Genomic DNA, 12,626 nt, shown 5'->3' with positions numbered 1-12,626 from the left:
GAGAATGGCGTAAACCCGGGAGGCGGAGCTTGCAGTGAGCTGAGATCCGGCCACAGCACTCCAGCCTGGGCGACAGAGCCAGACTCCGTCTCAAAAAAAAAAAAAAAAAAAAAAAAAAAAAAAGCTCAAGGGGGCCGAGTGCTGTGACTCATGTCTGTAACCTCAACACTTTGGGAAGCCAAGGTGGGAGGATCACTTGAGGCCAGGAGTTCAAGACCAATCTGGGCAACATCTCTACAAAAACAAAAAACAAACAAACAAACAAAAAACAAATATAAAAAGCCAGGCCGGGCGCAGTGGCTCACGCCTGTAATCCCAGCACTTTGGGAGGCTGAGATGGGAAGATCACGAGGTCAGGAGATCGAGACCATCCTGGCTAACACGGTGAAACCCCATCTCTACTAAAAATACAAAAAAAATTAGCCAGGCTTGGTGGCGGGCGCCTATAGTCCCAGCTACTCGGGAGGCTGAGGCAGGAGAATGGCGTGAACCCGGGAGGCGGAGCTTGCAGTGAGAAGAGATCGCGCCACTGCACTCCAACCTGGGTGACAGATCGAAACTCCGCCTCAAAAAACAAAACAAAACAAAAAAAACCAGCCAGTTCTAGTGGTGCATGCCTGTAGTCCCAGCTACTCAGAAGACTGAGGTGGGTGGATCACTTGAGCCCAGAAGGTTGAAGTTGCAGTGAGCAGTGAACGCATCACTGCACTCCAGCCTAGGTAGCAATGAGACCCTGTCTTAACAACAGCAACAAACAAACAACACCTCAAGCACTTCAAATTCCCTTCTCCTGCCCAAGATGTATTATGGATGACATCAAGGTTTATTGCAAGAAGCAAGGTGGTAAGAAGGCCTTGATGCTGTGGGCACCTTGAGTCTGACTGTCGCACACCTATGTTGGTGCAAAATGATCTTCTAGAAGCCTGAGTAAAGAGCAAAGTCCCCCTCTTTCAGTGTCTTCCTTGTTCTATATGGCACCCCCACCTACATTTGGGACACTGTCTTAGAGAAGGGAGGTCACCCTTCATAGACCTCTGTCGCTGCCCCTCCTTACCTCCTATCTTCTTCAAGCATCCTCTTTCTTTTCCTTTCTTACCAGAATATCTTCTCCTCTTGGCCTCCTCCTACTGGATGTGGTCTTCCTTTCCCATTTTTCTGAGACAATAATGACAAAATGAGTTCCAGGTAGGGTTGAAAGATTTACAAATAAATGGGTTTTTGTTTTTTGTTTTTCTTTTTTTTTTTTTTTTTTTTTTTTGAGACAGAGTCTCGCGCTGTGTCACCCAGGCTGGAGTGCAGTGGCGCGATCTCGGCTCACTGCAAGCTCCGCCTCTCAGGTTCACGCCATTCTCCTGCCTCAGCCTCCGAGTAGCTGGGACTACAGGCGCCCGCCACCACGCCCGGCTAGTTTTTTGTATTTTTAGTAGAGACGGGGTTTCACCATGTTAGCCAGGATGGTCTCGATCTCCTGACCTCGTGATCCACCCGCCTCGGCCTCCCAAAGTGCTGGGATTACAGGCTTGAGCCACCGCGCCCGGCCATGTTTTTTGTTTTTCGAGATAGGGTCTTGCTCTGTCACCCAGGCTGGAATGCAGTGACATGATTGTGGGCGGCAAGTCACCCAGGTGCCGAGGCAAAAGATCGAGGGCACAAGCTGTTCCAGTATAATAAAATATATAAAATAAAAATAGTTATACTAGATGTCCATAATAGATATGATTATATATGAATACATTAATCATTAGTTTGTAGCAATTACTCTTTATTCCAATATTATAATAATCCTTGCTCTACAATTGTAACCTAGGAAGGGCCAGGCCATACAGGGATAGGAGCTGAGGGGACATAGTGAGAAGTGACCAGAAGACAAGTGTGAGCCTTCTGTCACGCCTGGACAGGGCCACTAGAGGGCTCCTTGGTCTAGTGGTAATGCCAGCATCTGGGAGGATGCCTGTTGCCAAGCAGACGGTGGTCTAGCGGTAGCGTCAGTGTCAAGGAAAAACACCCGCTACTTAGCGGACCGGGAAAGGGAGTCTCCCTCTCCCTGGGGGAGTTTAGAGAAGACTCTACTCCACCTCTTGTGGAAGGCCTGACATCAGGCCCGCCAGCAGTTATCCGGAGGCCTGACCATCTCCCTGTGATGCTGTGCTTCAGTGGTCATGCTCCTAGTCCACCTTCATGTTCCATCCTATACACCTGGCTCTCCCTTTTAGATAACAGTAGCAAATTAGTGAAAGTACTAAAAGTCTCTGATAGGCAGAAATAATGGTGTAAGCTGTCTCTCTCTCTCTCCTCTCTTTCTCTCTGCCTCGGCTGCCAGGCAGGGAGGGGCCCTCTGTCCAGTGGACACGTGGCCCACGTGACCTTACCTATCATTGGAGATGCCCTGCCCCTTTGTCTTGTGTCCAGTGAATGTCAGCGCAGCCTGGCGTTCAGAGCCACTACCGGTCTCTGCGTCTTGGTGGTAGTGGTCCCCCGGGCCCAGCTGTCTTTTCTTTTATCTCTTTGTCTTGTGTCTTTATTTCTACAATCTCTTGTCTCTGCACACGGGGAGAAAAACCCACCAACCCTGTGGGGCTGGACCCTACACATGATCACAGCTGATTGCAGCCTCGACCTCTCAGGCTCAAGCAATCCTCCCACCTCAGCCTCCTGAGTAGCTGGGACTACAGGCATGTGCCACCACACCTGGCTACTTTTTTCCTTTATTTTTTGTAAAGATGGGGGTCTTACTTTGTTGCCCAGGCTGGTCTTGAACTCCTAGTCTCAAGTGATCCTCCCGCCTCGGTCTCCCAAATTGCATGAGCCACTGCACTGGCCTACAAATACATTTTTAATGTAAGTTGTCCCATGCTTCTTTGGGACATATTTATGTTAAAAAATTATCTGTTGCTTATCTGAAACTCGAATTTAACTGGGTGTCCTGTATTTTATCTGGCAACCCTACTTCTAGAGAACTTAATTGTCAGGGAGAGGAATGAAAAGCACAGCCATTCAGTATTTTCAAAATATTATGCTTGATACAGGGCTTACCGCCTTTTGGCCTCTTGGCTGGACAGACTTAGACAGGCTTCAGAAAGAAGATTTCCCTCTACCTTCCCCCCTAGCATGGGCTATTCTCAGTTCCTTAGAGGAGCCCATTATGTCTGTTGTGTGTGAGGAGGGTGGGGTTGGGGGGGAGGATGGAGGAATCAACTCTGGCTTTCTGCCCTTCCTCCCCCAATCACACCAGGCAGAGTTCCCTGGGTTGTGGGTAGCCCCATCCTGTAGGCAAAGCAATTGCTTACCTAGGATTTTATAAGGACATTTTTATTGAGCTATAATTGAAAAAAAATTCCAAGACACTCCAGATTTTTCTCATAAGCCTGCTTCAGGCATGCATGCATGTGTGTGTGTGTGTGTGCGCATGTATGAACATGCATATACTTTGGCCAGACCACACCAGAGTCTTTGTTGAAAAAGTGAGGAGGTTTCATGGAAGGCATTTTACTTTTCTCTCCTTTTCTCTAAATTAAGGATCAGAATAAAGATCAGTAGGGATTCTGGAGAGCCTGCAAGAATCTTTTCATTAAGCAAATACTGTAGTAGTTGGAGAATCTGAGTGTTACGTAGGAGGGCTGCGCTTGTCATGACAGCCTAATATCCTAATGGAAGTTGACAACCATAGTTAGGAAATCTATAATAGAATGCAGAGCCTGTTATCTCTGTGAAACTGCTTGGCAAAAGTTTGTAAATCATATACATATATTTAAAAGAAGGTGAAGTAAAGCCAGATGAGGGTCTTTTAGAAACTGGCTGACTGCAATGGCCCTGTTATGTCCTCCTGCCTCACCCATGCACCTCCCCGCTACTGCTGTTCTGAGAAGCTGCAGGAAAAGACAACCTCTCTTGGGGTCTGTGTGACGAGCCCTCCCACCACCCACTCAGGAATTGGAGATACAGGTCTTCCTTCTGTGCCCTTGGTTGTCTCAGCAGAGGGAGAGATGCTCAAGCTTGTACTGAGCGCCTACTATGTGCCAGGCACTGAGCTGCTTCATTATTTCCACCCTCCCAGCAGGGCTGTGCAAGGCTGTTAATCCTGCTCACTTTGACATTTGAGGAACCTGAGGCTCAGAGGAGTTCAATATCTCCTCAGGCTCACACAGCTGGTCACATGATGGTCGCAGCTCCTGGTCGCAGCTCCTAGTCTCAGGAGAAGTCGCAGTGAAAACCCAAGTCCACCCGCGTCCAAGGCCTGGTTCCTACCTTTCAGTTCCTGCCCCAGGCAGTGGTGCAGCTTGGTGGTGGCGGTGTGCAGGCGGCGGGGTGTATTACGATCTCCTTGCTGAAGACATGTCTCTGCTTTTCAAGAGGGACAACGCTGGATGGAGAGTGAGTGAGATCGGGCCACATACCTCTGTGTGGTGACCATTTCTGGGACAGACCTGGATCCATTGACCTGCCGTCCTCCCAAAGGTGCTCCCTGTCTTCAGGTGGTGCCCATGGTCTGATCAAGTTTCAATAAGTGAATGATGAAGTTCTTTCAGATGCCACAAGGTGGACCCCTACTCAGGTGACCTCAAAGATTCATGAGTAACACACTTAAGAGCAAGGACTCTGCTGGGCAATGGGAGTGCCTCCCGGCATGGCCCGTGGCTCCCTGGCCGGCTCTGCATGGGTTCTCAAGTGCAGACTGCTCTGCCTCCCAGCACTCTAGTTACGGGGACTCGGCTCTCCTCTGCTTTGCCTCTGAGGTTCCTGTGGCTGCAGCTGCCTGCCTCTGGTTCTTGGTGACTTCTTTCTGCTGCCTTCCTGGCTCCTGCTTCCTGATCTCTCTCTGCAGGCCCCTCCCCACCCAACCTGCCATCTCTGACTCCATCTCCCATTCAAACTCTCCCAGAGAGTGCCTCATTGGGTGGGCAATCCCCCATCCTGTCAATGGCAGCTTTTACGTGAAAGGGCTTCACAGGTCTCTGGCTACCTGTGGGTCAGGAGACAGAATGGTTAAGAATAGGTTTGGGGTAAGTAACGGAGACTTGAAAAATGGTGGCTTAAACCAGATAATCATTTCTCTCTCGTTTGGAGGGCAGAGGCGGACCAGGATGAGCAGGGAGCCCCGCACTCACATTCATACTCCAGACAGCACCATGGAGGTTTTTTTTGTTTGTTTTTGTTTTTTGAGACGGAGTCTCCCTCTGTCGCCCAGGCTGGAGTACAGTGGCACCATCTCAGTTTACTGCAACCTCCCCCTCCAGGGTTCAAACAATTCTTCTGCCTCAGACTCCCTAGTAGCTGGGACTACAGGCACCCACTACCATGGCCAGCTAATTTTTGTGCTTTTAGTGAAGACAGGGTTTCATCATGTTGGCCAGGCTGGTCTTGAACTCCTGACCTCAGGTGATCTACCCGCCTCGGCCTAGACTTTCCCTTTTAAAGAGACTTTTCAGAAGTTCCGCACAAGAATTCCACTTACATCTCATCGGCCAGAATGTAGTCACTTGGTCACACCTGCAAGGAGACTGGGAGATGTTCTACTTTAGCTGGGTTCACGGCCACCCAGCTAACACTCAAGGCTCTTTGCCAAAGTAAAGGGGAGAATGAATATTGGGAGGCAAGTAGAAGTCGTTACCCAGCTCCAGACAAAGATTCTTGGCTTGACCAACTTCAGTCAGGCTCCCTAACCTTCTCCTAGGCCCATCTGTGCACTTCCTGGTAAAATCAAGTTTTAGCAACAACCCCGCTAAGTCCGTTTATCAGGAACTCCTCCCTGCCCCTGCTCCCCTGCATATCTGATCATATCTCCTCATCCACCCTTCTTCAGGTGATATCCAGCCATCCTGGCCTGTTTTCAGCAAAAATCCTGTTAGGCTGGTTTAGCCAATAGCCTCTTAGTCCTGATATTTCTTCTTGGTAATTTTCCTTCCACTAATTCTACCCCTCTCATTGTCTATAAATTCCCGCTTGCCCATGCTGTATTCAGAGTTGAGTCCAATCTCGTCTTCCCGCTGCAAAATCCCACTGCCGTGGTCCCCACACCCATCTCGCTGGTCCTGAAGTCTTCCTTTCTGTGCTTTAAAAAGCATCACTAATTTTTTTTTTTTCTTTTAACAGGGCCCATCCTGATGCAGCCATCTCTGGCTGGGACAACAGATCCACCCTGTAAAGAGTTTGTGAGGCCAGGAATCCCTCAGAAAGGGGTGCTGGCACGGTGGGTGCCTTGCACAGGCTGGACAGAGTGCTCATTCATATTCATGTGGCATGGCTGAGAAGGAACCGGAAGAGCCCCTTCATCCCACTCCCAAGCTTCCCCCTTAGCACTGCTGCCTGCAAGTTCATCACTCAAGTGAAGCGATGCCTTCTCCAGCACTCCTTTTAGAGTGTGCCCCTGATCCTGGGCCCCCCCTCACAATCACTATCGAAGTCAGGATGGTCCTAGCAATCACTATCACTAAGCTGCAGCCCACAAGCCTAGTCTGATGGGGTCCTAATCATGGGTCCCAGGAGCCCCATCACAGGCTCAGAGAGTCCAGGAGGCAAAGCCCGAACACCTGCACAGGTGTGAAAGGGGAAGGGTTCTGAGGAGGGAGCGGGAGGGTGGGGGTGGGGGAAGAATGGGCTGATGGAAGGCTCTGAAGTAGCAGCCGGAGTGCAGAAAATCTCAGAGGAGGGGAAATGCTAGCAGCTCCCAAGGAGAGAGACCAGGCTGACCTGACATCATAGGCTCAGGAAGCACAGATGAGGAGATAAATGCAGACACCTGGGGGAATGAGCTGAGAAAAGCAGAGTGATCTGAGGCAAAGGAGAATAATGGTGGCGGTTCCTCCTGCTTGGTAGGGAGGGCAGTACCTGGGGAGGACATCATGGGGTGGGCCAGTTCCCCTTGAGTTTTCCGCAACCAAGTTTCCCCTAAGGCCTCCCTGGCTACAGAGTCCACACTGCAGCTGGCCTCCCCACCCCGGGGCAGAAAGCAGAGGAGTCAGCCGTCAAGGCCTGGCTCTGAGCTAGAGGCCAGCAGAACCCCCAGGAGGCCTTGCCGAGGGCAGGAAGGAGGTCTCCGGACTCTCAGCAGAAGTTTATTGTCCTGGGAGGAAGGTAGGGTAGCTGGAGCTTAGGAAAGAGCTGGGGGTATGGATGAGGAGCAAGGAAAGTTTTTATTTCTGGTAGCCTCTCCACCCTCCCCATCTCAAGGCCTTTGCCACCAATATCCCCCTTGGGCCCCTAACATCTTTCCTGGTCTCCAGTGGGGCTCTATTGCCATCTTCATTCCTCTGGAGACACAGGGCCTCTCATCTGCATGCACTCAGCACGGGAAGATGCATGTGGTCACCCTGTCCCTTCATCACACACATGCTCCTCTGGAGGCTAATGAAGTGGCTACAAGCCAGGGCTACTGGTCAGACCTGGCTCTGCCCCTGTGCTGGTTACCCACTGATGTATAACAAACTACCCCCAAAACTTAGTGACTCCAAACAAGAGCATTCTCTGATACCTCATTTTCGGTCAGTAATTCAGGAGGGTTCAGTAAACAATTTTGCTGTTCCGTGTGGCATTGACAGAGGTCACTCTGTGGTATTTCACTGGCAGATGTGCTGGTCTGGAGTGACCAAGAAAGGGTCACTCAAATGTCTAATGTCTGGGCTCAGTGAGGCTGTCAACCAGTTGGCCTACCCATGACCACTCCAGCATGGCAGAGTGGGGCACAGGCCGGCTTCTCACAGGGTGGCTCAGGATTCCCAGAGAGCATATTGCAAGTGACCCAGGCAGAAGATGCAAAGTGTATTATGACAGCCTCAGAAGCCCCAGAATGCCACTTCCGCTGAATACACCCGGCCAGCAAGTCACTAAGGCCGATCTAGAATGGAGGCTCAGGAAGTGTTTAAGAACACAGGTTCACTGACCGAGTTGGTCATATGATTCTACCCTGCTAGCTAAGTGACCCGAGAAGTTTACTTAAGCTCTTTAAGCCTCAGTTTTCTTATCTGTAGAAAGGGAATAACAACAATATCTACCTCTTAGGGTTTATGAGAGTTTAATTATATATACATATATATAATTTCTAAATTAATACAAATGTAAAAATTATAAATACATATACATTACACGTGTGTATGTGTATGTACATATTTTGGGGTTTTGGTATTTAGTTTTTATTTCATAATCATAAACTTAACTCAACTCTGCAATCCAGCTAGGCATGGAAGGGAACAAGGAAAACACGTAACCCAAAGGGAACTGCAGCGAGAGCGCAAAGACGATAGGATACTGTGAGCAAATGGAGTAGTGGGTGCTCTCCTGAGCTACGGAAAGAATGGTCCAGTAGTGAAGATAAAGCACCAGTCAAACTTATTAGAGCTGTCCACAGTCAGCACTGCTGATCCTCTTGCTGGTCCTGCCATTCCTGGACCCTCCATGGCCTCCACAATATTCATGCCTTCTTTCATCTTGCCAAGGGCCACACACTCGCCATCCAACCACTCAGTCTTGGCAGTGCAGATGAAAAACTGGGAACCGTTTATGTTGGGTCCAGCATTTGCCATGGACAAGATGCCAGGACCTGTCTGCTTTAGGATGAAGTTCTCGTCATCAAATTTCTCCCCGTAGATGGACTCGCCACCAGTGCCATTATGGCGTATGAAGTCACCACTCTGACACATAAACCCTGCAATAATTCTGTGAAAGCAGGAACCCTTGCAACCAAATCCTTTCTTTCCAGTGCTCAGAGCACAAAAGTTTTCTGCTGTCTTTGGAAATTTGTCTGCAAACAACTCGAAGGAGACACAGCCTAAGGGCTCGCAGCGATGTCGAAGAACACGGTGGGGTTGACCGTGGCTGATGGTACAGGGCTCCCGGCAGTGGCGGTGGCATCTGCAAAGCCTGTTTTTGTGTAGAAAGCTCATGATCACCAATATCTGCAGTTTCCTCTTCTTTTTAGGCACCACCCTAGACTATTTCCCGGCTTCCCCTGCATTTAGGTGTGGCCATGTGACTGGTTCTGGCCCATGGAACTTGAGGGGGAGTGGTAGACCTGGCCTCCATTCCTCCATGCTCACTCTCCTAGCCCTCCATCAACCTGTGTTGTGAATAAAAAATAAAGCATGGCCTGGCCAGGCGCAGTGGCTCATGCCTGTCATCCCAGCACTTTGGGAAGCCAAAGCAGGAGGATCACTTGAGCCCAGGAGTTTGGCACCAGTGTGGTAACATAGGGAGGCCCTGTCTCTACAAAAAATCAGCCGCTCATGGTGGCATGTGCCTGTGGTCCCAACTACTCAGGAGGCTGAGGTGGGAGGACCCCTGAGCCCAGAAAGTTGAGGCTGCAGTGAGCTGTGATCGTACCACTACACCCCAGTCTGGGCAACAGAGTGATACGCTATCTCAAAAATAAAAATATTAATCAATAAATAAAAGTATTGTTGAATTTAAGTCAATGAGGTTTTGGGGCTGTCCGAGCCATTGGCCTAGGCTGACTGACTAAGGCACGGGTAGATAATAAAGTTCTCAATCACTGCTAGCTGCTGTTCAGGCCTAATCTCCCTGTTCCTGTGTTCTCACCCATAAAATGGTATTCACACGACCCACCCTACAGGATCGTGAAGAGTGAAAGAAATGATGGAGAGTATGACTCACTGGCTTAGCTTCTCTTCAACACGGTCATTTTATCTAAATACTACCAACTGAGTCATCATTACCTTTCTTCTTAAGCAAGATTATTTGTAATATAGCCTCTTTAAAGTTTTACTTTTATTTATTTATTTTTTGGAGACCGAGTCTCGCTCTGTCACCCAGGCTGAAATACAGTGGCACAATCTTGGCTCACTGCAGCCTCTGCCTCCCAGGTTCAAGCAATTCTTGTGTCTCAGCCTCCCAAGTAGCTGGAACTACAGATATGCGCCACCACGCCCCGCTAATTTTTGTATTTTTAGTAGAGAGAGGGTTTCACCATGTTGGCCAGGCTGGTCTCCAACTCTTGACCTCAAGTGATCCATCTGCCTCAGCCTCCCAAAGTGCTGGGATTACAGGCGTGAGCCACCGCGCCCAGCCCAGAATACTTCCTAAACTCCATTTGACTTGATGGTTTCCAAACCTAAATATAGAGTAGGATGTTCCTAATTTAGAAGTTAGTAGATTTATTTATTTTTAATTTTTAAGGTAATGAAGTATTTTTTAAAATATAAAAAATCATGTAATAAACACCTATATTCCCATAACTCCATAAATATGGTCAAATCTTAACATTTTGCTGTATTTGATATGTGATTTTTTTTTCCTTTCTTTTTTGGAGACAGGGTCCCACTCTGTCACCCAGGCTGGATGCAGTGGTGCAATCACAGCTTGGCTCACTGTAGCCTATACCTCCTGGGCTCTGATTCGTGTGTTTTCAAAAGACATAAAACATTATGGATGAAATCTGGAAAAAAAATTGTTTCTAATGAACTTGGCACAGTGCTGGCATATGCAAAACAGTTGGTAATTGTCAGCTAATTTTTTTATTTTTGAAATAATTTTAGATTTACAGCAGACTTACAAAGATAGCAAGAGACATTTCTTGTATGTCCACTCAGCTTTCTCTGATATTAGCTTCTTACATAACCTTGCTACATTTATCAAAGAAAATAACATTCCTATAACACTATTAACTAAACCACAAACTTTATTCAGATTTCACCAGTTTTTCCACTTACGTCCTTTTTCTGTTCCAGGATCCAATCCAAGGCCAGGTGCGGTGGCTCACTCCTGTAATCTCAGCACTTTGGGAGGCTGAGGCAGGCAGTTCATTTGAGGTCAGGAATTAGAGACCAGCCTGACCAACATGGTGAAACCCTGTCTCTACTAAAAAATAATAATAATAAATAAATAAATAATATGCCGGGCACAGTGGTTCACACCTGTAATCCCAGCACTTTGGGAGGCCAAGGTGGGCGGATCACCTGAGGTCAGGAGTTCAAGACCAGCCCAGCCTACATGGTGAAACCCTGTTCCTATTAAAAATACAAAAAATAGCTGGGCGCAGTGGCTCAAGCCTGTAATCCCAGCACTTCGGGAGACTGAGATGGGCGGATCACGAGGTCAGGAGATCGAGACCATCCTGGCTAACACAGTGAAACCCTGTCTCTACTAAAAAATACAAAAAGCTAGCCATGCGAGGTGGCGGGCGGCTGTAATCCCAGCTACTCGGGAGGCTGAGGCAGAAGAATGGCGTAAACCTGGGAGGCAGAGCTTGCAGTGAGCTGAGATCCGGCCGCTGCACTCCAGCCTGGGCGACAGAGTGAGACTCTGTCTCAAAAAAAAAAAGAAAAAAAATACAAAAAACAGCCAGGCGTGATGGCAGGCACCTGTAATCCCAGATACTCAGAGGCTGAGGCAAGAGAATCACTTGAAGCTGGGAGGTGGAAGTTGCAGTGAGCTGAGATTGTGCCACTGCACTCCAGTCTGGGTGACAGAGTGAGACTCCGTCTCAAAACAAAAGCAAACAAACAAACAAAAAAAAAAACCCCAGGATCCAATCCAGGACACCATCTTGCCTTTAAGTCAGCTAATTTTTACTCATTCATCCATTCATTCAATGCACTGAGAATGCTGCCAGCTTTCAGTCCAAGACTGGCGCGCCAGTACTATGTGCTGTGATGATGATTGATCACAGCTATCATTTATCTATGTATTTTATTATTTTTATAAATGAGATGAGGTCTTGCCATGTTGCCCAAGCTGGTCTCGAACTCTTGGGCTCAGGTGATCCTCCTGCCTTGGCCTCCCAAAGTGCGGGATTACAGGCATGAAGCACTGCACCTGGCCACAGCTGCCATTTCTGGGAACTCACCACATATTGTGCAAAGCACTTTCTATATGCCCCACTTAATCCTTACAGCAATCCTATGTGGTGGCTGTCATTAATCCTATGTTATGGATAGGGAAACTGAGGTATGGAGAGATTAACTGAGATAATCCATCTGACAAAGGGAAGAAGTAGGATTTGAACCCAAAGTGTCTGGCTCTAAAGTCATGCTCCTCACAATACATCACTTCTTTCACAAGGCTGCTCTATACAAGAGGGAGATATGTTATTACAGCCTTCCTTGGGTTAGAGTGGCAGGCAGGAAGTTATCCCAGAGGAGGTGCCAGCCTAGAGCTCGGCCTTGATTTCCTCAGTACTTGGGGAATATTTGGCTTTCCCTCCACCTGCCTCCTCATGGCTTCTTTCAATCTCCCCCTGCAGCCCCAGATTCTGCACCCAATCCACAGAGCCCCAAGAAGGTGACTTGCTGGAACCCAAGCCCCAGGCCCAGAGTCTGGCTCTGTCGCAGCCGCAGTGCATCCACCCCAGCCAGCAGGGGCAGGCTGCCCGTACTCAGATGAGGATGACTGGCTTCTGGAGCCACTATCTTGGGTCCCACTGATGGTGCATGAGTAAGAAACAGCAACAAGCACTGAGTTGTCAGGTGGAGGAGGGACCCAAGGGAGTTGGGAGTGGGGAGGTGGGGCTACTGAACTGGGATGGGCTTTGTCTGCTCTAGAGAATCATAGACTCCATCAACCCCAGGATGAATTGAGAACAGTCTTCCATTCCTAGGGTGGGGAGCCCAGGAGTGTTTGCACCTGCCTGGTGGGGGCTGGGCCCTGTGACTAAGCTGGACACAGCAGCACCAGTCCTC

General features: G+C 48.8%; 1 pseudogene; it reads right to left on the bottom strand.

The window, feature by feature from the left end:
• Positions 1-8,276: 8,276 nt before the first annotated feature.
• LOC112631049 lies at positions 8,277-8,876 on the bottom strand (annotated as a pseudogene).
• Positions 8,877-12,626: the final 3,750 nt, after the last annotated feature.

The sequence above is a fragment of the Theropithecus gelada genome, chromosome 9 (assembly GCF_003255815.1).
Source record: "Theropithecus gelada isolate Dixy chromosome 9, Tgel_1.0, whole genome shotgun sequence".
In the NCBI taxonomy this organism is placed as follows: domain Eukaryota; kingdom Metazoa; phylum Chordata; class Mammalia; order Primates; family Cercopithecidae; genus Theropithecus; species Theropithecus gelada.
Note: the sequence above shows the minus strand (reverse complement) of the source record. Positions and strands in the feature narration are given on the sequence as shown.